The sequence below is a fragment of the Scardinius erythrophthalmus genome (genome assembly GCF_964197995.2).
Source record: "Scardinius erythrophthalmus genome assembly, chromosome: 21".
Taxonomy (NCBI): Eukaryota; Metazoa; Chordata; class Actinopteri; order Cypriniformes; family Leuciscidae; genus Scardinius; species Scardinius erythrophthalmus.
The window spans coordinates 33169469-33179653 of NC_138241.1; positions in this window are offsets into that span (position 1 = coordinate 33169469).

The window sequence follows — 10185 nt, forward strand, 5'->3', positions numbered from 1 at the left end:
CAACATGTGATCGTCAACGAGTGGATCTTTGAGCTGAGTGAGTGAGTGAGTGGAGGCGGGGCTCATTTGCATATTCATAGAACCGCATATACTAAATGAGGCGAGTTGTTTTTCCTGTGGTTTTGACCCTTTGTCTGTTATATGGCTTACGATCGATTATTATCCTTAATTACACTCATTTTATGAATTTAGTTTTAATAATTTTTTTTTAATTTGATTAAATTTTATGAATGAAACAGCTTGTAAACAAACTTTATCACCAGAAAAATTTAAATAACCCATTTAACATAAAAAGTATTATGCCGTCATTTAAGACATTTCTCCTTAGCCCCTATATAGCTCTATATTGAACCACACTAAACTTTTTGTCAGCCAGAAATTGCTAGCACATTTCACAAATAATTATAAAGACTTCAAATAACTCATTGAATTAATCACGAAATTTATGATAAAGAATGAAATAGTATTTTCTTGTTAATTTGACTCCAATAATCTTTACAACTTTGAAAAAAATCTGTTTTACAGTGGATATCCATGTTTTTTTAATGACATTCAGTGCTGTTTTTTAGAAATCTCAAAGTAACATATTGACCTGTTTTGTTCCAGCAGGGTAAAGGCCCTGATATACTTCAAACGAACTGAAGTATACTGACGTGAAACAAACTGAACGAACTGACGTGACGAACTGCTTGCCAAAGTGAGCTTTCCGGAAAAGTTTGCTCCGGCTGGTAAACACCTTCATCCTACCATTGGTTCTTTCATATCTTCTCTGGTTCATTTCTTCTGTTCAATCCGTCGAGGTCAGCCGTCTGTGAGTAAAACATGAACACACTAGAGAGTCGCTTTATGGTAGAAAATGAAGTACTTCTGATGAAATAAAACACTGACACTGTTTTCATGTTTAATACGGAAAAGCTGCTTGATTTTAAACAATCTATTGTATGAAGTGCTATAAATAAGAGTTGAATTGCAGAGCCTGTGCAAGCATATCCACGTTTGTTGTGTGTTTATTTTGTTATTGAGAGGAAAGCGTGCAGCACATATTTACATATTCATCTAAACGTGGATCTCGGCGTCAGATGTTCGCTAACAGTATATCGCCGGTCACTTATCTCGAACTTCGTTTGACCTCAAAGCCAAGAATGAAAAAGAACTTCGCTGTGAGTATATCAGGGACTTAAAGCTGGTGAACCTCAGGATAGTGAGTCTAGTATGATATTCATTCTGGAAAAATGTCTCGTATCAGCATATACTTCATTAGATTGGTCAGTTTCAAGGCTTTTAGGCTTTGGAATTTCCTCAATCGTTTGTCATAAATTGGGCAGTTTTTTTGTACAGTGCTCCAAGCTGTCTTTCTATATCATTGTCACATCAAATGTCTATTGATATATTCCAGAGCTCATATTAGTGTCAGATATGGTGTATATTTCACAATATCTCTTCTTTTCTCATCCATAAGCATGAATGGGTGCATAGGAATGTTGCCAGGGGCGATGGAACCATGCTTGCCACTGAGGAATCCTGGGAATGCTTCCTCTAATCAGCCGAGAATGGCATACAAAGAGTCTATTTTCCTCTCCTCTTAAGCCCCTAAGGCAGAGACACCATTTTCAAGGATTTTTGTGGGTATTGTGTGTGTCCTGAGTGCTCTGAAAGACGAGAATGTGTTTGGGAAGTTTAAGCTGTTTTGAAACGCTCAAAGATGGAGTTTATCCTCATGGCTACAGCGATCAGAGAATTCCATGAACTGGAATACCTTTAATTCAGGATCTATTCCACCCAGAAAAACAGTTTTTAGTTAATACACATATCAAGTTCTGCTTCATGCGCTATAATGTGTTTACACTGGGAATTAATATGTGCCTGCGCCAGCTTTCATTGGAGCTTTAAAGGGATAGTTCACCCTAAAATGAAAATTAAGTAATCGTTTACTCACCCTGGCGTTGTTCTAATGCCGTATACGCTCTTCTTTCTTTTGTGGACCACGAAAGGAGAATGAAAAAACATGTACCACTCGCGCTCGTCCTTATAATGGCAGTGAATAGACTTTTTTAAAAAGACGCGAAGGTATCACAGAATGATCACATGCCTTATATTCCAAGTGTTCTGGAGGTATACGATAGGGTTTGGTGAAAAACAAATGATTTTTAATGTATTATTTAACTGAATTCTTGACCTTGGCCGTTGGTCTTCTCTGCACGTGGGCACGTTTAGTGAAAAATCAAGATGAATAAAAACGTGACATGAAATACAACCCATGTACCTTTTTCTCTGAGGTGAATATATCTGTTGTGTTCGTCGTAAGTTATCGCGTTCACATCTGTCAGCTGTCATCCTGACTGTCATCAGATGGAGGTCCGGTCCGAAAGATTTGAACTTTTTGGGATTTCTAGGCGTGGCATTTCATGCTGGATAAGGTCAGGATTTTTCATTAAATAATAGGCCTACATTTCGGTTTGTTTTTCATCAAACCCTATTGTATCCCTCCAGAACACTTTAAATATACGGCATGTGTCGCATGGGACCATTCTGTTGATACTTTTACGTCTTTTTAAAAGCTTGATGTTGGTCTCTATTGCAATTATTTGGACGAGCGTGAGCGGGACATTTATTTTTTTTTTCTCTCCTTTTGTGGCTTGAAAAAGAAAAAGGCATAGGGCATTAGAGAGACACCAGGGTGAGCCTAAATGATGACTTGATTTTCATTTTTTGGGTGAACTATCCCTTTAAGAGAACGTTCCATTTTATAGTTTTGCAAAAATTAATTGAACTTTACTTTCGAATGTTCTCTAAATGTTCTGAAAACAAGTAGTAATATTTAAAAAAAACTGATGAAAAACATAGTCGAATGCCCTGTGAAACATTTCAGGAAAAACATTCCATGAATGATGTATAAATAATGTTTTTGAGAACGGTTTGAGAACATTATTAAAGGCCAGATAACTTTAAATGAGCATTTAATTAATGTTACTGGAAGAACATTTGCTCATAACATTGAGAGAACTTGCCAGAGAATTAGCCAGAGTTCTGGGAACATTCGATGTGAGCTGGGACAACAAAATATACATTTTTGGGGTGAACCATTCCTTTACAGAGATTGAAGGCTCATCACACCATAACTATACACTATTTGCATCCACATCAGTGGATGTTAATGTTATGTTTTAATGTTAACATTAACAAAAATGTTCCAAATTTGTGCTGCGGTTACGTTCTGTGAACATAATTGCAGTGCTCGCTTTGAAGTCAGATTCAGTTTTATTGGCTGTCAATGTTTTTATCATTCATCAGTGGGACAAAAATCACTTTGAAAGTGATTACAGCAATATCTTTTCTCTGTGTCTTTATCGCTTGTGCTGTGCACTCCCATATTATTTTTCAGTTAGAGAACAATTTTAAAACCTTATTGTTATAGTTAGACACATAATAGCTATTTTATTTTAGATAGCAACATGCATATTTTTGTACAGGTTAATTTAATATCCATGCGATTCTCAAAGTGCTCAATCAATCAGGGAGCGTTTATCTCAAATAATCAGACAGAAAAATCACAGACACTGCCTTGTGATTGTGCTCAGTAAATGAAATCCTTCATAAAGACTCTTGTGATAACACAATAGAGCGAGACCACACACATCTGTCCTCGGGGAATGTCGGCCTCGGTGTCACGGCACTGGTTTGTCTGCTCGATCACTCTGAGAGAGTCTGAGATAATGAAACCATGTCTGAATATGATTGATGATCAGTAGAAATGTGAAATCTGAGCATGCTCTGCACGTCCTGTCTCTCTTCGCCCGCGAGATAAACCACAGAGTCAGAGGACGAGAGACAAATAAAAGAGCTAATGGAAGGAAACATGATGGAATGTTCTCTGATCCTTCTAAAATGAGTTTTACCTTTTAATGCATGTTCCTCATTTTATTGTGCATGATTAATTAGAGAATGTTATGCTAAATTCAAAAAGAAAGTCTTCCTAATCTATTCAATCGACATTGACAGACATCCCGTTCTCTTTTTGCCTCACTGCGTATCTTAATCAGCACTTTATTTTTTCTTCTGTTTGGAATTATTTTATTCATAATGATTATCTTTGTGAATGATTGTCTGATTTGCTCAATTTTAGTTATGCACAATACCATTTAAAAGGTTAGGGTCAATACGATTTTTTTGTTTGATGGACATGAATACTTTTATTTTGCAAAGGATGCATTAAATTGATCAAACATGACAGTAATCATTTAATATTTACAATAAGAACTTTTAACATTATTAATAATTAGAAATGTTTCTTGAGCAGCAAATCAGCATATCAGGCTACGTTTACACGTGGCTGGTTATTTTCAGAAACAGACATTTCACCCTCTCCGTTTTCAGAAAAGTGTTTGTTTTCACAAACCCGTGTATATGCCGTCAAGAGCATGCCAAACCTGTAGGTGGCAGTGTAACGAGAATTATCCGTTTGCGTGTAAACGAGGGGCACAACCGAAGGGAAAGGTCTCCGTTTTTCAAAATAACCATGTACGTGTAAACGGGGCCTTAGAATGATTTCTGAAGGATCATGTGACACTGAAGACTGGAGTAATGATGCTGAAAATTCAGCTTTTTAGTTGTTGTTGCTCGATCAGCATCGATGTTGTCTGGGGTCGGGCTAAAGGAGTGAGGGACGCTGGGAAGTGCTCGGGGTGATGACTGAAGGCAGTGACTGAGTAGTTCTGACATCACATTTTTACGGAAGTCACAACGGCTCGTGAAAAGGCACAGCTACTTTGTGCATTTGTCTGAGGATTGACTGTTTTGAAACTTGTATGGTAGTTACACAGCCCCTAGACTCTGCTCTCATGAAAAAACAACAACAACAAAAAAACGGGAAATTTCATTTTTGATAATATGGGACCTTTAAAATCACGTGATCAGCTGTGTGTTTCAGTTCCACCAAGTTAATAAACCACAAACTTTGACATTTTCCAGAGAACATGAGCTTGACATGTTGTGCTGCGGTCATGTTAACCTCATGGCTGCTGCTGATGCTGAAGCTGTTTCATTGGCCATTTAAAAATGAATAAAACTTACTGAGATTCTGAATTAGATTATAGTAGAATGTGCTAAAGGGTGGCACACAGCTGGTCCATATGTGATTATCTTCACCTCGTTTTGCTGCACACACACACACACACACACACACACACACACACACACACACACACACACACACACACACACACACGGAGATGTTTAATCGTGTCATTAAGGCCACTCACATGTGAAGAATGGAAAAATACAGTGTTTTTCACACACAAATAATGGAATTATTTGCTCATAAAGGCAGATTTCCCCACTGACCACGTCTCCAACATCTGCTATCCATTACGCGCGCCCTCTCTCTGACTCTCTCTCTCTCTATCTGTGCGTCTGTTATTCTTTCGTCTTATCTTTGCACTCTTTCCTCATGACATGATCAGCAGATGAAGAGTGTCTCTGCCTGTGTCCTTTTCTTTCTTTCCAACTCTTCCTGTCTCTCTGATGTACCGTCTCCAAAGCAATGATTGTTTATTTCTATTTCATCTTCTTCTTTTCTTCTCATGTCCTTATTGTGCCCCTCTCATCTTTTGTTCTCTCAGTGCAAGAACATTGTGTTTGAGGTTGATGTTTTTCAGTCTGTTAGTCTTATCTGCGTTTGGATTCTGGAAGCTGCGCACACAAACACGCTTCCAGTTTTCATTTCCTTATAAGCATTAGTGTCTGTGTCACCCTTTATCCTCAGCTGAATAAAATCATCCATCATTTTTAGTTTTTCTTTAGAAAGCACATTAATTGCCTACTGTTTGCTGTACTGCCTTCAAGAACACACTCACATGCGTAGTTCACCCAAAAAATCTCTAATTTACCAAACCTCATGCCCTCCCTGATGTGTATGACTTTCTTTCTTCAGATAAACACAAATGAAGATTTTTAGGAAAATAATCAATCTCTGTGAATCCAAATAATGCTAATGTGTGGCGCTCAGTTGACGCCTGAAAAACCACATAGCGATTGTGGGGTAGTTCCTACGATCTCAGTGGATGAATCAATGTCTTCTGAACCAAAACGATAGGTGTTGTGTAAGAAAAATACTTATATTTTAACCTTTTTTTTTAACTATAAATGATTGTTTCTGGTCTACTATCATATCAGCGTTCATGAGAGAGACTTTGTGACACATGACATAAGTGCGTTTGTAAAGCATGCGAGAATAGGCGGCCCTCTGTGCTTGCACGTTACTTCTCACGTGAACTTCACAACATTGTGATGTTTTTGTGATCTTCTCAGCTTTTTGCTCAAAATGTTGCTTTTTTTTATGAAACTCACCCACATTCAAATGTTGATAAGGAATACATGAAGCTAAACCTGTTTTTTTACAAGGGTTTGTACTTGTACTATATACTACATATTCAGATATTCGTACAACAAAATATTCTGGGGTCATGAAACATTTGTGAAAATGATCAAATATGCTATGCTGGCAAACCGGCCAAATAACATTTATTTAAAATGTCCACTTAATCTTTAATATTGCTACTTCTTTACGATAGAAATGCTACAGCCACTGTAATTTCTTGAACAAGAACATGTGGATATCAAAAACATGAGGGTTTAAACTTTTATTTTGGAATTGCGATTAATCGCTCATGTATTTATTTATTGAATCACAGCCTTTGTGATTTCACAATAACACTATGCTATTTTATGTTTTGGCTTTAATATATCGAGCAGCCTTAGAAAATAGTCTAATAATACGGTTCATTGATTCTTGTCCATGGAATGCACCACTTGTGGTATTTTGCTGGTTAATCGACACGTGTATATTGTAATTGAGGATTTTTTTTTATTTTTTATTTTATGGGGCACACAAATTTATTCGAGGAATCATGTCAGCCCTAATCACCTTGTAATGAATATCACTTCAGTTCTTCAGTTCAGTAATATCGTGATATCTCGTCACACCCATAATGGTTTAGAGTTTAAAACATTAGTATTTTTCTTACACACACCTATTGTTATGCTTCAGAAGGCATTGATTAATCCAATGGGGTCGCATGGATTACCGTCACGCATCCATTCACTCCTACAGTATATAGACTCGCATCAGGGATGGCTTGAGGATTAATAAATGATGAGAGAATTTTCATTTTTTCAATGATCTATCCCTTTAAAGTACAGTCTTGGTTGGGAGATCATTAGGTTTATAACAACTCTGATCCTCAGATGAGGAGAGACAGAGATGGACAGTGATTCATCAGGACACTGGCTTGCCGTGTGTGTGTGTGTTTAGTGTGCGGTTTCCATCCAGAGGAAATTAAATATTGTGTTGAAAAACGTTATTTGTTTTCCTCTTCAAGCTCTTTGCCAACTAATTAAACTGTCTGAATATTTGAAACTATTAGAGGTTTTCTGTCAATGAGCTATTGCTGTCTCGTATAAAAATAGGTGGAAGAAAACATAGCTAGTGATAACAGTTAGCATACAGTGATTAATGTAAGAAACAATAGCAAATGTAGATGTATTCACATCTGGCACAACTTCATTTGAACAAAGAAATATAAAAATGTGCAAGTTTTGGTGAGCTGTCAACTAGTGGTTTGGGTGGTTTTTCGATAGTCTATACTTTAGACATTCTACTAACTTTGCAACTACACGTCAACTAGCAGTCATTAGAGTATTAGTGTGTTTAATATCTGCTAACACTTTATTCTGATGCTCCTCAACAGACATTCTACTGACTATAAGTGACTTTGAAAGTATGTCAACTTATTCCACTAGCCATAACCTAACAGTCTACTTATACTCTTAATTAATTTATTTGTTTAATTTATATAGCGCTTTATACAATACAGATTATTTCGAAGCAGCTTCACAATATGAGAATTTATCAATTATGAAACTAATTCAATTTAAGCTGTAAAGTAGCTACACAGAAGACAATAGTGTCATTATTCAGTTTAGTTTATTGTTAATTCAGCTCAGTTCAATAACAGATGTTGCAAAGTTAGTGTCATCATTATTCAGTTCAAACATAGTGTTTTTTCAGTGCAGTTACATGGATAATATTACCGATATTAATTGTCGGTCACACTTTAGGGTCCAATTCTCACTATTAACTATTAATTTTTCCTCAATAAACTCCTAATTACTGCTTATTAATAGTTAGTAAGGTAGTAGGATGTGAGGATATAAGGTAAGGGATGTAGAATATGATCATGCAGAATAAAGCATGCTTTATAAGTACTAATAAACAGCCGATATCCTAGTAGTAATATCATGTTAATAAGCAAGTTAATAGTGAGAATTGGACCCCAAACTGAAGTGTTATTGTGTGTGAGATCCTATCCATTTTTTATGCACAATATCATATTTTTGTGTGAAATTTGACTTGGATATGTTCTTGACAGATTCTGTTAGATAAAACCGAGTTGGGATGCTCTTCTAGATAATAATGTGACAATGAGATGTCCTGGAAATCACCAAACGTAACAGTCAGTCAGTCATTGTGGAGCGGTACATAAGTGTGTGAGTTTCTTCAGGGCTGTTGGTAACACATGTGGCATGTGGGAATCTCAGCAATGATGTTGTGTTTGTCAGTCCTATAAAGACTGTGAAATATGTTTCCTAATTGGACCGGTCCTCTAACCACTAAGTGCTTAATGTTGTGCTCTGCTATGTGCAGCGCTGCAGATTCTAAAGTGTGTGTGTGTGTGTGTGTGTGTGTGTGTGTGTGTGTGTGTGTGTGTGTGTGTGTGTGTGTGTGTGTGTGTGTGTGTGTGTGTGTGTGTAAAGATCACTCACATGTATGTGTCTCGTCAGTGTGTGTGCTGTAGCTGCTAGGTGGCGCTGTGTCTCTGAGTAAGATGAACAGTTGTTCCTGCTGCTGTCAGCCATTTCAGCATGTCATATCTGACTGGGGTTTGCACATCTCCAGTGAAGGCCAACATGAGATCTGCAACTCTCTTCATGTTTTCTGTTCTGACGGAGGAAAATCTGCAGAATGGATTTAAACACAGACAGGAATGATCTGAAATCTATCTATCTGTCTATCTGTCTGTCAAATGATTTGCTGAATGGCATTTGTATGTATGTGTTAAGTTATAAATTGCCATATTTTTCTTTGCACCATGTCTTTTGTCTGATGTTTGGGTGTTCTGTATATCTGAGACGTATTAAAGGACACTGAAAGAGATTTGAGTAGAGTAGGAATACCTGCTAGAACCCAAACAGCACAACGACTTAATCACAGCTTTAGAGTTTCATATTGCTGGCTAAGTTACTTACATAAAGTTTAATGAAATCAGTGAGCTGGGTTTCCTGTGCACGTCATGCAAGAAGCTCTCAAGTTTTTTACGAGGTTTCAAATCAGTTGAGATGTTGCAGACCAATGTAGGCAGGTCTCTCTTCCTCTCTTACAAACAAATGCTCTATAGCTTTTTGTGTTTTTCAGCTGTCACCCCTCTGTGTATTGGGGTGTTTGTGGGGTGGGGGTGGGGGGATGTGTTACTCAGGACCCCAGTAACAGGTTTGATTGGAAAGCATGTTGCCCCCGGCAACCAATCGGTCACTAGCACCACACAGGCTGTTACTATGGCAACCTAAGGGGGCAGGAGGTGTAAATGGGATGATTTGGTCCATCGAGTGAGTGCAACAGTGTGTGTGAGTGAGTTTGGGGGAAGATGGAGAAAATGAACGAGTTACAATGAGAAAAAATCCATCTATCGTTTTGTCCATCTATCTATCTATCTATCTATCTATCTATCTATCTATCTATCTATCTATCTATCTATCTATCTATCTATCTATCTATCTATCTATCTATCTATCTATCTATCTATCTATCTATCTATCTATCTATCTATCTTATCTATCTATCTATCTATCTATCTACTGTGTCTGTCTGTCTGTCTATAGTCACAAAGTCACACAGAAAATGTAACTCTCTCTGTAATACGAAGGGATTTCACTATAGCGTTGTTTATTTGCATGCGAAGTCTGCTTTGTTTTATCACCCGATGCACTGAAGGAATTATGCAAATCATGTAACGGCACAAACGGACAAAAATTAGTGCTGAATGCTATTTGCACACTGCAGTTCCCTGTCTTCCAGGTTCGAGTGCTAGGTTATAGAGGACGCTGCAGACCACCACAGGCACCTCAGTCTGC